The sequence below is a fragment of the Perognathus longimembris genome, chromosome 13 (assembly GCF_023159225.1).
Source record: "Perognathus longimembris pacificus isolate PPM17 chromosome 13, ASM2315922v1, whole genome shotgun sequence".
NCBI lineage: Eukaryota > Metazoa > Chordata > Mammalia > Rodentia > Heteromyidae > Perognathus > Perognathus longimembris.
In genome coordinates, this window is record NC_063173.1 from 37,396,978 (window position 1) to 37,413,944 (window position 16,967).

Genomic DNA, 16,967 nt, shown 5'->3' on the forward strand with positions numbered 1-16,967 from the left:
GTTGAGAGGCAGGCAAAGGGGCCTGCAGCCTTCCTGTAGCCCAGACCCTGGCACAATGTCTTCCCTGACCATTCTGCAGGTTTAGGGCTGGTTAGGTTTGCCCTTGCCCAAGCTGGGCCTCCCAGCATCCTTGTGCTGAAGTAGCTGAGACCTGGGGCTCTACCCCTCCCCTCAGCCTCCATCAGACCAGCACTGACTCTGCAAAGTTCTGTATCACAGCCAGTTCTCAAAGCTTTGCTTCTGCTGGAGGAAGAGAAGTGTGTGGTAGAGTCTCCTCTACCAAGGCCTTGTTTTCTAAAGCAGCAATTCTCCCTGACAGCCGGGTAACTAAACATGCTAGGAAGAGCTGTCTCTGAGCACCGAGTAACCAAACACGCTAGGAAGAACTGTCTCTGAGCACCGAGACACATACAACAAAGGAGAAAGCCCCCCAACGACACTCTTCAGCCCACAGGCAGCTATGGGAGTCTGTGTGCAGCCCAGCTCTTCTTCCTCTCTCCTCTCCTCATCCCCCAAAACAACACTGGAGACATGTGGTTCAAATTTGCAGCGCTAAGGGCAAGGGAACTGAACATTCAGCTGATTTGTCAAAGGATTCCCAGAGAGAAATATTATGTCAATAGATCATGTAATGCAAGCTGGCAGCTCCATTAATAACAGCCCCCATTTTCCCAGTCATTACCACCCAAAGGGCCTTTCACTCAATACTGTGGCAAAAGTAGTTATGCACCTATTATTAATAACAGAAATTGATAGCATAACAGTTTTGGTGTAGGACCTTTGGCTTGTAAGAGATGTGTGTGTGCGCACACACGTGCGTGTGTGCATGCACATGTGCTGCTCCTGGGGTTTGAATTCAGGGCCTTGGTGCTGCCCTCAGCTTTTTCACTTAAGGATAGAACTCTATCATGTAAGCCACAACTCTACTTCTGACTTTGTTAGTAGTTTACTGGAGATGAGAATCACATGGACTTTCCTGCCCAGGCTGGCATTGAATTGTGATCCTCAGATCTCAGCTTCCTTAGTAGCTAGGATTATAGGCATACGCCACTAGTGCCCTGTTAACAGATTTTTTTTTTTAAATTTCTATTTTATAATTTATTTTTCTAACAAGACAGATAGAGAACAGTCAGGATTAGTAACAGTCAGGCTGATGGTTCCCAAAAAATGAATGGGGCTAGAACTTTAATTTCTCTGTTCTTTGGCTGCTCAAATGAAATGCTACTCTAACATGGGCCTCCAGGTCCTCTTGCGAGGTAAGAAAACACCTAGGAGAGGAGAGGAGTTGGAAGTTTGATCAGAGAAAACTCAAAGACTTAGAACTAGTACTTTGAATGAATCTTTAGGTTTTCTAGAAGCCTCTCATGAAACTCTAGCAGTGGAAGACAGTCTCTCTTATTCTCACTCGCCTTCACAGAATGCAGTTCTGTAGCCTGTGTTTCAAATCTACTCCTACCAAAACAAAAACAAAAAACTCCCCCATAAAACCAAAGCTTCTCCATATTAAATTCTCTGAAGCTCACAATAAGACAGAAAATACTTCCTTTGGATTCCAATTCCTTTCAATCACCTATGTCTTTTCCCCCCTGCTCTCCCCCTTCCCTGTCCCAAGTTCCATATGAGCCTAGAGCAAGTTTTTGTTGTTTTTCCAGAAAGAAGAATTCCTCCCAAAAATCAAGAAAATAAAGGACATATGTAGTCTTCCATTTAAAAATTTTAGGAGAAATAGATCATCTCAGTCATAATAGGAAAGCAAGCATACTGGGATGTTTCCCTTGCTGCCTTCATTAGTTGGGGTAGCCCCAATCCCTCCCTGCAGAAGTCTATGAGTTACAGAGGGCACCAAGTATATCGCTCAGCTCATTACTACAAAGTGAATTCTGAAATGTGAAGCATCAAGGCAATCAAGCTGTCCTCTGCCCCCACTCTGATAGTATGGGAAGTTTCTACATGTCTCCATCTACATGGAGTCATAATCTCTACCTTCTACTACTCAACTTTTCTTATTCTGATTGCTCAATCCTTAAGTCTCAGAACTCATTATCTTGTTTCTCCAAGCCTCCTCCTCTCTCCTCCTCCTCTTTCACAGTTCTCTTTCGGAGCACAGCACCATGAATATCCAGTTGCCCAACAGGAGACCTTTGAGGCATCATTACTGAGGAGGAGCCTGGGTAATGATGTTGGGAAGAATTAGGCAGCCTGGCACACTGGATCCTTGTTTCTCCATGGGCCCTGGTGTGGGGGTGGGGACAATGTGCTTTTCTGTGATTTTCCATGAGTGCCCAGAGGGGGCGCCACTGAGTTAGGTGGGAAATGGGGATCAGAAGCCTGGTCACCCGGCTTTCTTAACAGCCATGGTGTTCCCAGCAGGTGCCAGGTTAGGAACAAATGGGCAGCACTCTAGGTTGATAAAGCAACTTTCAGTGGCAGAGAATGAATTGCGATTTCATCTGCTTCTCTGTTAAGACACTGGCTTCCTCTGAGGGCATCTCACTGTTCTAGCCTCTGACTGGCCCATATGGACTCTAACATGATGTGGATCCAAAAGTAGACCTGCTGGTCACTACTAGTTCCTATACCTTAATTTCCCTCATAGAGATAAGACCTTCCCAACACACACACACACACACACACACACACCACACACACACACACACACACACACCCCTTTAAATATAAAAAGGAGACACATTCTGTGCAAAGCTGAACAAGTTTGTAGTTCAGCTTTTCTTAGTTGTTGCTTTTTTTTTTTTTTTTACATAGGGTCTTGCAATCTAGCTCAGACTGGCCTTAAACTCTCCCTCCTAATCTTTTTGCTTCAATTCGTTCCCTTCCCTGCCAAGTGCAGGGATTACAGATGTGAACCACCACACCTGGCATGTGGGTCAGTGTTTCTGAACATTCACGAAATAAGCCACCAAGGCTTTTTGTTCTTCAAACCAAGTAAACCATGACCTGTGCACTCCTCAGAGTTGTCAATGTTCTACCTGGGGCAAATGACTTCAGTGGGCCCAAACATCTTGCAGGTCCCTGCCCCAAAGTCTTTTTTATTTTTTGGCCAGTCCTGGGGCTTGGACTCAGTGCCTGAGCACTGTCCTTGGCTTCTTTTTTTGCTCAAGGCTAGCACTCTGCCACTTAAGCCACAGTGCCACTTCTGGCCGTTTTCTGTATATGTGGTGCTGGGGACTTGAACCCAGGGCTTCATGTATTCAGGGCTTCAGGCAAGCACTCCTGCCACTAGGCCATATTCCCAGCTCTGCCCCAAACTCTTTTTCCCATCCCCCAAACAAGACCTACTGGCCGTTGGTCTCAAGGATGCTCATCATCTCCCAAGGCAGCTGAGGTCGATGCCTGGCCTGCTTCTCTGAAATGAAGACTGGCATGCAGAGGATTGTTTTTACTCACAGGGAACACATGGGGCAGGGCCTCTTCTACTAGTTTTCAAGGGGCTGCAGGCATGGATGGAGTTCAGTCTATAAGCATCTCAAAGGAAAAATCGTACTTCCCCAGTGTGACTTCCAAGTAACTCACAGAATCCAACCCTTTCATTTTTTTTTATAAGTGTTTCTGAGGATCTGGAACTTTATATACAACATGAGGAGAGCCCAGTTGCTGTATATGAGTCATTCCAAAAAAAGTGTGGAAAAGTTGAGTGTGACTATCTTTCAGACCATATGAGGGGTAAGGACAGTAGATTCTGAAAGAGCTTCGCCAAATGGTATCCATCCTGACATTCTAAATGCAGAGGTTGGGGGCATGGGTATGGAAGCAAAGGGAAGGTGAAGGAAATAAAGAGAGAACCCTGGAAGTGAGGTGAAGTATGCCCCAAGATGGGCCAGGCACCCATGGAAAAATGAGTCACCAGAACTAATCCGAAGCACATCTGGCTTCTGGGCAAACCTATCATCTCAATGTGGGACCACTACACTGCGATGCCTGAGAGTTCAAGTGAGGAAAGAATTCTGGGATGCAGGGAGGGCGTGTGTGTGTGTGTGTGTGTGTGTGTGTGTGTGTGTGTGTGTGTGTGTGTGGTGTACTTATGCACACATGGATGTGGGGGTGGTATCTACACTGAGTCTAGAAAGCAATTATTAACTATGAGCTAATAAAAAGGAGCTGGGCTATCATATTATGTAGTTATTTCATGCTGGAAACAAGCACTTGAACCCTATCGGGACAGTAAAACATTACTATTATAGTGCCCCCCACTGGCCCGCAAGGGACCCAGGTTCAGAAAGCCAGGTCCTTTGACTTAAGTCCACACATAGAAAATGGCAGAGGTGAGCTGGGCACTGGTGGTTCACCCCTGTAATCCTAGCTATTCAGGAGGATGAGACCTGGAGAACGTCAGTTTGAAGCCAGCCAGGGCAAAAAAAAAAAAAAAAAAAAAAAGAAGTCCTTGAGACCCCTTCTCTCCAATTAAGCAGCAAAGAGCAGTGCTGGAGGCATGGTTCAGGCAGTAGAATGTCGCCTAGCAAGCAAGCTCTTGTGAGCATGAGGCCCTCAGTTCAAACCCTGGTATTGACAAAATAAAAAAGTAAAATGAAATGAATGGTCGAGGTGAGACTCAGGTCAGCATGTCTGACATGGGTGCTCATACTGGTTTCTAGTATGTCACACTGCCTCTCATGGGACAGAGTTCAGACTTGTAGGAGATTTGTACCAAATTATCTCATTTAAACCTAGAACAGAATATTTCCTAAGTACTAACCAGGCCACCAGCACTTGCCCCTCCTCCTTCCCCATCTATGGTATGGAAATAAAAAGCAAATAATAAGTACACTCTGGGTAATACTTCATACTGGCTAAGTTATCAGATAACCACCAGTGAGAGGTAGTCTTCCAGTACAGTCTAGCTCAGCATTACATAGTACAATAATAAATCTGTTATGACTGTCCAGGGAGTTGGTGGCCAGGGGACCCAGGGCCAAACAGAAGGTTGGCAGAGTGTAACATTCCTACCCAGTGTCCCCCTTTCTTGTAAGATAAAAGAAAACCTTATCCTAAATGGTTGGCTGGGCTTTGTCTTCCTTGAGGCCCTGCCTGGGAAGTTGGTGGTGGGCCTGCCGTCCCCCCCACTCCTCTAGCAGCTGAGTCCACTTCCTGCAAGCAGAGTATGGGTTGGGGCCGGGGTGGGGGGAACAGAGAGGGGCCATAACAAGACAGTGCAGGTGACCCTGGCAACTCTACTGGCTCCGTAGTATTGGGAAATTTCTTTCATTAAGGTAATATCAGTTCTGTAGTGGACTCAGCGGTAACTACAGAATGCTTGTGAAAAAAACAAACTTGAGATTGTAAGGTTGCCAGTTAATTTTCACGTGTGTGCATGTGTGTGTGTGAGAGAAGCAAAAACTCAATAAAAATGTAATCTGTTAACTGCTCTTTCCCCTCCTTGCAAGAAAGTAAAATAAAGCCATAGTAACCTTGTAGACCACTTTCAGGAAATTAAACCTAAATGTGAACCCTGGAAACATAGCAAATAGTCACAACACTGGGCAGTGTGGGGCAGAAAAACCAACCTCTGAACTGTGAAGCTTTTTTCCTGTGGAAAAAGATCCCTGTGTTATTTTGAATACTTTTAAAGAGATTCTGGGTGGCCTCTCTCCAAAGGATTGATGTAACACACCAAGAACTTGCATGACCCCGGAAGCACAACTCTTGGAAAGGAAAACTTATCCCATGGCCATGGTCCTTTGTTATATGCTGTCCTCACCCCACAATGGGTGAGCACACTAATGCCTGTGACCCAAGGATGATAGGGGGGGTCAACTTTTGTACAAAGGCAATATATTTAAAAGACATGTAGAGGGCTGGGGACAGAGCTGGTTGGTACAGTTCTTGTCTACCACATTGAACTGTGGGTTCCATCCCCAGCTCTGCAAAATAGATAGATAAATAGATTTTAAAAACCATGAGCTAGGCATTGGTGGCTCATGCCTGTAATCCTAGCTACTCAGGAAGCCGAGCTACGAGGATCGTGGTTCAAAGGAAGCCCGAACAGAAAAGTCTATGAGACTTTGATTTCCAATTAACCAGGAAAAAGCCAAAAGTTGAGATGTGGCTCAAGTGGTAGAGCATTAAACTTGAGCATAAAGCCAAACAAGAGTGAGAGGCCCTGAGTTCAAGTCCCAGCACTGGCACTAAATCAATTAATCAAGTAAGTAAGATATGCACTCACAAATTATGGAGAACCAAAGGATGGAGAAGAAACAAGCAGTTAAGAGTTAGACTTGCCATTATCAGCCCTTTCCCCTACAGGTCCTCGCAGCCACCCAGGTAAGGATAGTTTTCTCCATGCTGGGGTACAGTAGTAGTGTTTTAAACAACTTCTCTTCCCACTTTTTTTTTGTGTGTGTGTGCTGGTCCTAGAGCTTGAACTCAGGACCTGGGTGCTGTCCCTGAACTCTTTCTTTTTTTTTTTTCTCTAGGCTAGCACTCTACCACATGAACCATAGCTATACTTCTAGATATAAGAGTCTTATGGATTTTCCTGCCTGAGCTGGCTTTGAACCAAGCTCCTCAGATCTCAGCCTCCTGAGCAGCTAGGGTTATAGGTGTGAGGCCTGGTGCCCGGCTTCCCACCCTTTTCACTATGAGTATGACTCATGAAAGAGATAAGGTTTGTTTGCATGTTCCCCCTAAGACTCAGCCCTGCTCCAACATGGGTGACTCAGGGACCACACCTCCAGCAGGCCCTCCAAGGAGGATATCTTGCTGACACACAGGCCTAGCTGTGTCCCTGCAGCCATGAGGTATCTGTGGGATGCAATATTCTGGCATCTGACAACAAGGAGTGGTTCCCACTCACACAGGATTGGCTGCTCTGGGCTGAGGTCCGAGGTATGGGGGGCTCCACGGTCCTGAGAGGTGGCCTGCTATGAGTGGCACTGTCAGCCTGGCAATGGGAGAGAAGAGGGGCTTGAGACCTCATGACATCAGCTCACACTGGAGAGAGGGATGAAAATGGCCAGGTACCCACAACCAACACAAGCCATTCCTTGGGGGTTATTTATTTTCACAAGGTCTAGGGCAGAGGGCCAAGGTAGTTATTAATAGAACATGAATGTATCCACTAGACATGCACTGCACTGAAGTGTGCTCCCAAACTCAACCTGTAGACTCCTCAGAATTTAAGAGTATGGAGTCAGAGACAGGAAGGTTCAACGTGCAGGTTTGCCACTTACTAGTTGTATGACTCTGGACTTGCTGCTTCACCTCGCTGAGGTCACTGTGGTTTTGAACTCCAGGCCTCACACTTTCTAGGCAGGCATTCTACTGCTTTGAGCCACATCTCTAGCCCTTTTTGCCTTAGATATTTTTTGAATGTGTCTCATTGTTTATGCCTGGGGCTATTTTGGCTCAAGATCTGCCTATTTATGCCCCTGTTGCTGGGATGACAGATGTGTGCTACCAAGTTCAGTTTGTTGGTTGCGACTGGAGATCTCAAAACTTTTTTTTCTGCTGGGTGCTGGTAGCTCATGCCTGTAATTCTATAATCCTAGCTACTCAGGAGGCTGAGATCTGAGGATTGCAGTTCAAAGGCAGCCCAGGCATAAGGGTCCATGAGACATGAGACTCTTATCTCTAATTAATGAGCAAAAAAAGCCAGAAGCCACTAGCTCAAGTGGTAGAGCATCAGCTACGCAAGGGCCTGGAGTCTGTGTGAGGCCCACTGAAGGAGTTTGAGCAGCTAAGTGACAAGCTTACCTGCATTGAGGCAGGTGTGTTAGGCAAACAGGGAGGCCACAGCCTGGGAAGGGAAACTCCCACTGTAGGCAGGGGATGTGTGCTCTGTTATAGGGCCCCCCACTGCCTGACTCTGTACAGCTTCCCAGTTCTGTTAACTTGAGAACAAGGCACTTTAGGTATCAAAGACAGAGGCTGAAGATTGTTTTTTGTAACTAAAAAATTCTTAGAAAAGATTTTTTTTTGAGGTAAGGTCTCACTATGTAACCCAAGCTGGCTGCAAACTCTTGATTCTCCTGCCTGTACCTCCCAAGTGCTAGGATTACAGGTATGTACTACGTAGCCCTAGATTGTTTTGCATATTGCTGTGCAGTTGTTCTAGCTCCTGCGTCAAAGGTTAGCTGATTATGTTCCTGTAGATCTATTTCTAGATTCTGTATTCTGTTTGATTGATCTATTTGTCTCAAGGTATTTTAGCTCTATATTATTCTTATTGAAATACGGATACTGAGCCTACCTCACACCATCTTGGCATCTTGGTGGATGATGGGGCCTTTCAGAAATTCACTTCCCAACCCACACCCCAGGTGATAGGTGCCTAAATTCCTAGAAGCAGGGGTGAGGACTTGGGCAATAGGTTCCTGGACCTGCCAGAACTATACTAGGAACTTGTAAGAATTCTTGAGTTCCCCGTGACCCCGTGACCTATTTAGGTCTCAAGACCCCTGCTGCCATTTCACCATGGCTCTCCTCAGGTAACCATGGCATCCCTCTTCAACTCTCCATTAGAGTTGATCTGGTTTTTTCAGATTGTTTTCTGCTCTTTCTTGATCACCCTCATGGCTCAGTCTCTTTATTTATTTATTAATTGAACATACATTTTTTGACAAGGTGCTGTGCAAAAAGGGTACAGTTACATAGTAGGGCAGTGTGTACATTTCTTGTGATATCTTACGCCCTGTTTTTCTTTCCCTTCTCTAGGTCAGGTAGACATATATATAATATACAATGTATCAAGATCATATACAGTAGCCATGTGGCCAAGCCCAAGAAAATTCGCCTAGGGCTTTAAATGTAATGTCGATATTAGACAATATGCCAACAGTAGTCTTATATGAACGTACATACATAGCTTTTGGGCTATTGTATTCCACTGAGAGGTCGATTTTTGACCTTTATATGTTGAGTAGTTGTTTGGTTTTAGTTACATACTGTTGGGTTGCTGCCCCAATCCTGTGGGAAATACCATTTGACAAGCAGTTTTTGGTTTCACAGACCTGGTCTCTACTGTCTCTCCGTCTCCCTTTCTTAACAGTCATATATCAAGGAGATCATGCCCCTTTGTTTTCTGTGTTCTAGGCTTGTCTCGCTCAACATTATTTGTTCGAGTTCTGACCATTTCCCTGTGAATAACAATATTTCACCATTCCTAATCACTATGTAGTATTCCATCGTGTATAGGTACCATATTTTTTGGATCCATTCATCTGTGGAGGGGCATCTGGGTTGTTTCCATATTTTGGCTATTGTGAGTTGTGCCGCGATAAACATGGAAGTACAAATGCCTTTTTGATATCTTGGGACTTGCTGTTTAGGATAGATGCCTAGGAGTGGTATGGCTGGGTCATAGGGTAGGTCTATATTGGTGGCTCAGTCTCTTAACTGTACTAAGTTCATTGTAGGCTGCAAGTTTTTTGGGGACCTGTGTCTGCTCAAAGTTGCCAGCTTTCTTTCTTTTTTTTTTGGCCAGTCCTGGGCCTTGGACTCAGGGCCTGAGCACCATCCCTGGCTTCTTCCCGCTCAAGGCTAGCACTCTGCCACCTGAGCCACAGCGCCCCTTCTGGCCGTTTTCCATATATGTGGTGCTGGGGAATTGAACCGAGAGCTTCATGTGTAGGAGGCAAGCACTCTTGCCACTAGGCCATATTCCCAGCCCCCCGCTTTCTAATAAAGACTCCTTATTCAACCTCTCAAAATGTGGCTTCTCTATATCTTGCGGTGGAAATCCCGTATAGCATTGTCACTTCCCCATGTATGCATAGACACATCTTATGGCTGTTTATCGGTGGCAGGACTATGAGCTGGGTTTCTGCTTTAGAAGAAGAGAAAACAAGGAATTTAAATGTCCAGTGGTAAGTGGTAGAGGAAGCCCGGCATGCAGGCCATGAGAAGTGTAACAAGAGCTGAAGACAGGACTTCTGCTATGGGTTGTCATCAGCACCAACGGTGGAGAAATACCAGCCTGCCTCAGAGGCCCCATTTACTTGAAGAACTCTACAGAACTTCACAGACACTCTGTTATGGGACATGGGACCTCTAGAACATTCTGCCCCAGACTGGTACACCCCACCCAGACTTCTTTGTGTCACCTTTCCCTACAAAGATGTATGAGAACAGCCACTGGGCACTGCAGCTGTGCCACGCCTCTCAGTGATCTTTCCAGTGCCACTCCTTCTCCTTCTTGGCTCACAGACACCCGCATTGCCTCCAATGGGTGTGTGACATTCCAGGAACCTCAGAAGATACTTTCCCAGTCTCTCCCTACCACCCCATAAAGCAGCTAAGGCCAAGGAGTTCAAGAATTCAGGGCTTTGGAATATATGCTTTTCCTCTTCAAAGGCAGTGGGTTGGCTGGCTGGCAGGACTTTTGCTCTTTTTACTGGTGTGACTGGATAACCAGATTGAAGAAGGTATAGCAGCAGCCATCTACCGCTCTGAGTCAGGCTGGGCCCCCTGCTGCAGAAACTGGAGTGCATTCCCAACCTGTGCAGCATGCAGGGTGAGATGAGGAGTCATGGATGCAGGAAGAGATTTTAGGGCAGGACCACAGCCAACAGGCTGCCTGTGCAGAGCATAAGCTACAGGGAACAAGCAGCTAGCAAAGACCATGAACTACCTGTCTCTGAACTTTTTGCTACAAGGAAAACCAAACCAAAACAAAACAAAACTCTTAGTGAGTCTATTAGTGTGCCAGAACCTCAGAAACAAAGTATCACAGTTTGGATGGCTTAAACAAGGAAAGTAGCAAGTAGTGTCTCACTGCTCCTGGGGTCAGAGCTCCAGGAGCATCTTGATCATGGAGACCCTGGATAGCAACACAGGAACTTCAGTGGGTGCACAATTCCATCCAGAATAGGTGTGTGTGTGTGTGTGTGTGTGTGTGTGTGTGTGTGTGTGTGTACTAATGTACTGTACATCAGTAGTCAGGCTTGAATGGGACAGGGTGGTCTCCCTTAGCTTTTGCACTCAAGGCTGACACTCTACTTCCTGAGCCACAGCTCCACTTCCAGCCTTCTGGTGGTTAACTGGAGATAGGAGTCTCATGGACTTGCCTGTCCAGGCTGGGTTTTGAACCACCACTAGGATTATAGGCAGGAGACACAAGTGCCTTGCCATAGTCCTGCTCTTTGAGGACTCTTGTCTCTTGCCAAGTCCAAAGCCAGCTCTCCTGGAGGGGAAGGCCCTCCCTGAGGATTCCCTTTGTCCCCCTTGCTCTGGACACAGGGGAGCCCCAGCCTGTCTGCAGAGGTGCGAGTGACCCAGTGTATATAAACTGCAACTCTAGGCTTTGGCCCGAAGCCCCTTGCTGTTTGTTTTACAAACTCCTACTTACCGTCTCAAATTAGGCTCATTAAAAAGGCAGCTCCCTGTGGGGCTATAAACATCACATGGACAGGCGAAGGGTGAGTTTATGAGGCTGGCGTGTGATCTGCCCACCAACATTGTAAGGGCCATTGGAAAGAGTGACGCAGCCAGAGAGGTTCAGCAGCGCCCCTCTCCCCAGGGCCTCCCAGCTGCTGCGGGGTTGGCACAGGGCCAGACAGCTGGGCGTAGTGCACTGGGAGCCCTTCCATCAGCAGCCTGCTTTCAGGATGGCGGATGGAGGGAACCTGCCACTCTGGGACTCTTCCTCTCCTGTGAAGCCCCCGAAGTCTTTACATTTCTCATCATCTCCACTATTCCACAGTCTGCTACCTCCCACTTACATAGTAGCGGGCCCATACTCCTGCCTTGGATATTGACATGTGTGTATCTGCTTTCTACAGCTCTTAGCGGCCTCCTGAGGTCAGTCTCATTACCCAAACCACTGACCATCCTGCATGTCCCAAATCCCATGGCCACCCTGTTCATCTTACTGTCCACATCCCCAGCCAACTTCCAGATGGTGAAGGTGGAGAAGAACAGACTCTCTCAACTCCATTGAGTAAGCTTCAGAGGTAATGTCCCTGTCCCTGGGTTTTACTGACACACATAAACAATCTCCTTGCATCAAAACAACAGTAAAACCAAGCCAGAAGAGCCTACCCAGGGCTGGAAGGGATGGCAGGAGCCAGCTAGCCTCTGATCCTGCTTGCGCATGCTCACTCATGACCCACCTCTACCAAGCTGTCACTCACCAGGAATTAACTCCCGAGCACCACAGTCTCATCCATCCTTGCTCTAATGAGTGTCCCTCCCCACCATACTCTGCAAGGCCATGTGAGGACTCACTCCCGTGACCCTGAAGAACAGGGTCAGCTCCCACCACTGGCAAGTTCTCCTTAGTGAATGCTATCTTTGTGCAACTTCCACCTCATGGTCCTGTGTCCATGCCCTGCAGGTGCCCCACTGAGGTGGGGCCCTATCACTGTCAGGTATCACGACTCTAGCTGGCTTACCCCTCCCCCTGCCTCCTGCTCAGATCCAGGAAGCCAGAATCTCATGCACAGTCCTGGGTGTGTGCTCTCGTTCTCTCTCTCTCTCTCTCTCTCTCTCTCTCTGTGTGTGTGTGTGTGTGTGTGTGTGTGTGTGTGTGTGTGTGATTCTGCCTGGTCAGAGACTACGATGACCCAGTGCTTCCTGGACTCCTGATCTCAGCCTCTACCCTGGCAGCTCCCATCGTTTGCCATCCTTTCCTTCTACCCAGTGACTTCTACTGGATGTAGCCTTATTTGCAGGGTAGCTGTGGACAAGTAACATCTTTTCAGAGCCGCAGTTTGCCTGACTGTGAAACAGGGCCAGCTGCTGTCAGGGAGGAAGAGAGAAAGAGAGCGAGACAGTGAGAGAAAGGATTGACAGAGGCACACAGGCTTAGCAGGGTGGGTACGCAGTGGACAGGGGGTGTCCTTGTCCGCAAGGGATCATGTCATCTCTAATTATCTCCCCACAATGCCTTCTCCCATGGTTCTCAGATTTGAGGTAGGAGTGATCGGTTACACTGTATTATTTTTAAATAATAATTTCTGCCTTACAAAAGGCAGAAACTATTTTTCATCTTAGTTCTTCCTTCTCTTCCTTCTCTTTTTTTAGTTCACACAGCTTCAAGAACATGGCAGGTACTTCCTAAGTCTGAGAAAGCCTTCCTCAGGGAGCGTGGACTTATCTTTGTCTTTTTAAATGTCAGTAAAAATCAAGTTACTCTCAATAATAAAGCATACCAGAATAATGGCTCCAGCTTCAGGTGGAATTACAGGGAGAAAGGAAGAGGAGAATGGCATCCACCTCGGCAGTTTCCTCAGCCACATGTCTATCATGGAGGGGGGTGTCTCAGGACAAAGCGCTGCTGGGTCCAGCATGAACTTCAAACAGAAGAGAAAAGAACTTGGCAGTCTGGCCTCCCACCCCAGCCCCAGTCCAGAGCCAAAGAGGGCCCTGGAGAGCAGAGTGCTGAAGTGCTGGTTTGCAAGGCGCACTAGCTATGGCCGATGTTGCCAGCTGTAAACAACAGCTTTGACTCCATGCAGGGTTTGCAAACTCAGAACCTACCCTAGCCCATCTACGCCTTTCCTTTAGAAAAGACAGGGGAAAGAGGGGAGAAGGGAGATGCTGAGGGAAGAAAAGAGCTGCTTGAAAAGCGAACACCTGTGCTGCTCAGATGCTTTGGGCTTAGAAATCAGGTCATATTCTGGTATGTGAAAGTTTTAGCTTATTTGACTTGTTCTGCTTCAAAATAATCACTAATAATGGCTATGCAGGCAAGATAAGGGTCCTCTTTGTCTCCCTGGCCAATCTTGAACTCATCTATTCAAATGATGGAACTCTAAGTGAGGGCAAGGCCCTGAGTTCAAACTCCAGTACTGGTGTGTGCATGTGCACACACACACACACACACACACACACACACACACATAAACGTACAAATGACAAAAATAAAAAAGAATTGTTTATTTTTTTGCCACCAAATTGGCCATGACTTTAGGGTACAAGAGTTTTCCTTAAGAGAACTTCCACCACAAAAAGATATGGAAACATAAAAGGAAAGCACATTTAACAAGACACTTAAATCAGTGCATGAGATTAAGGTGACCCCGAAAGATTAAGCTCTCTTGCTAGCATGACATTAAACTACTTTTATAAGATTAATGGGTGTTTATGGCAGGAAATACAGTCAGGTGCAAAGTACAGAATAAAAACTACTCAATTTCTCATCACTAAGATGAGCATGTAACATATCTGTATCTCTAATTGATGTGCTCTAAAGTTTTGTTTCACTCAGTGAAGTTTACTGTCACCTCTCTGGTCATTTCTGCCTTTCCACATGGGATCACTAATGTCCAGTGCCCAATGGTAGGATCTCTGGTTGGATACCCCTGCCAGGGAGGCATGTGCATGAATTCTCTGTATAAGCCCTCAAAGAGTCTGGAGGAACACAGACACATTCAACATGTGTTCAGGGACACGACACGGACACACACACACACACACACACACACACACACACACACACACACACACACACACACACACACTGCTTTTCCGTTTCCTTGCTGTGATCCTACGGATTCCAGAAAGCAAAGCAGAGCAGGTGGACTGGCAAACCTTGGGATCACAGTCTATCACACCCACTCGATCATCCAATGAACACCTTGCATTTCAAAGCTCACAGGTCATAAGTTATATCAAGGGCCAGCATAGCTCAGTGAAGAAATCTGAAGTTCATGCTGGGTTTTGAATGCTGAGCTAATTACTTTCCCAGACTTTGGAGATAACTTCAGTCTTTCAAGAGAAAATCAGGGCCAATCAGGTTTCTAAGCAGGGTGTATGAGAGCCATGACAGTGCCTGGAATACAGGATGGGCACAAAATGGTACCTGGGGTAGTGGGTTGGGGTTAGTTGGTGATGGTGAGGGTGGTCATGTCACGGTCCTGGAGTGGTGACAGCCATTCCCTAAGTCATCAGTGGGCTATCTTGCTTAGTTCTAACTCCCCTTCCTCCCAGACAGTGGTCACAGAACCTATCATGGTGAGTGCCTAAAGCTAAATTGACAATTGGCTTAGAGTGCTTCTTCCAGACCTGTCCCTCTGATTTTCATTTTAAAAAATCCTCGGACACATCTGGAAAAGCTTTCCTTAGTTTCTGCAATCCTCTGCTGTGGCTCAGTAAGGGATTTTCCCTGTTCCTGTCTCCTCCCCTGTATGGTGGGGGCAGAGGAGGTTTAGACTGCCAGAGAAGGCATTCTCAAGCAGTCCATGACTCATGCAGATGGGCTTCCGGTGAGATCAGAGAAGCTATTTGTGGACACCTTGACAGGGTCAGCTGACTGCTGACTCAATGAGGTTGAGGGAAAGGAGGCTCTTATTTCAAGCTAGAACTCGGTCACAGCTGATAGTGGGAACTATTGGGGTCTCCCTTCCCTGGCCTTCTGAGAGCAGAAACCAGAACTGAAACCTCAGAGTCATGGTAAATGACCCAGGGCTTCTCCAATGAGGAGATTCTGTGTTTACTTTCACTGATAACAAGATTATCTACCACACCCTGGTGAAGCTGGCCCCGCCCCTCAGAGGAGGGATGCAATTCTCTCCAGTTGTGGGAATATGGCAGTGCCAGCTGCATGCATGCCCCTCACAGAACACAGGCATGTGTTCCATGTAGAACCTTTTCCTGAGGACAAGGCATGGCTACTGGACAGTGGTTTCAGGAACATTTGAGTGACTAACTGTAGAAGACCTCCTACATTTTAATAGGGTAATGCTTCCTGCTCCTGCTAGCTTCAGAGACTCTGGGAATCCCCATTCTACCATGGAACGAAGCCCCTTTAGTTCTCTTGTTATCACTTATGCAGAGATGGCTATGTTTATTTGCCTATATGTTTAATGTCTGCAAATATCAAAGATGGCCCACACACTGTCAAGCAGGTAGTAGATGCTCACAAAATATCTTCTGGAAACAGTTGGATGCCATCAACCAGCTGTCTGACCACAATCGTCTAGTGTTCTGTTTAAGTTACATAAACCCTAACCCAATGCTCGTCACTGAGCAGGAGCTCAATAACCCAGTAACTGTCACGAGGAGCTAAGCAGTACATCCCAAGTACTTAATGAATTAGCCTTTGTCCAAGAGCCCAGCAGGAGGGAGGAAGGGAAAGGGGGAAGATCAAAAGGAACCAGCGCCTGTGGTCTCACCTTCCTAAGAGGATTTGCCTATCAGAGCTGTCCAGGAGGCTGGGTAGGGAGCCGCCTGGGGTCCTGTTGATGCCATTCCTAGGAGGCAGCCACCACAATCCATCACTAATTGCCATTTTGCAGTGCCTTTCCTGGTCTGGGCTGCCGGGTGCAGCTACAGGCATTCATTAGCCACAGGAGGTGGCTTCAGCTAATTGGACACTCTTTGTGCCCCAGGTAAGGAGATAAGGAAGAGTAGGGGTGTGTGTGTGCATGTGGAAACAGGCTAGCCAAAAGGCAAAGCCCTAAATGGAGAGAGCAGCGGGCTAGGGTCTGGCTAGGGGTGGGCAGACATCCCTGGGAACAGCTCTATGAGGGAAAGAGGGGAGAGGCCTAATAGGAAGACCCTGGTGCTTGTTGGGAGAGGAAGATTGAAAATGGAAAAAGAGACTGAAGCAAAAGTGGGAAGGAGGGTGGGTATGGGTGGTGCTAAGAATCAGAATGGAATGAGTTTTTCCTGTGAAGGAAGAGGTCATGAGGGACAGTCTATTAATGGGAAGTGCAAAAAAAAAAAAATGTGTTCTGAAATAGCAGAAGATATGAACTGTTCTTCTTTTGCTCTTGCAGACATTTAGAGATTCACATTTGTCTTCTTCTGGCCTTGAGGGAAGGGCAGAAAACACCAAACTCAGTTTAATGTACTTTTTAAGGAAGAACAGAAGCCTTCTTGCTTTGGGTGGATTCATCTGGTGAGTGCGGAGAGCTTATTTCTAGGGCTGGAGAAGGATCTTGTGGTCCGGCCCAGATTCTTGTCAGCCAGCTGCCAAAGTGGATTCTCTTTTCAGTCTTCTCTACCCCACTCCCCCCAATTTACTCCATGAGGCCTCGGGGCCCAAGGCCAAGCTGGGATCTCCTAGGAGA

The 16,967-nt window shown here is 46.9% G+C and overlaps 1 protein-coding gene across 1 annotated transcript in view; it reads right to left on the reverse strand.

Annotated features, from left to right (window-relative positions):
* The window catches only part of Abtb2 (ankyrin repeat and BTB domain containing 2), a 166,073-nt gene that overhangs the window by 49,046 nt on the left and 100,060 nt on the right, over positions 1 to 16,967 (reverse strand). The window lies entirely within an intron of this gene.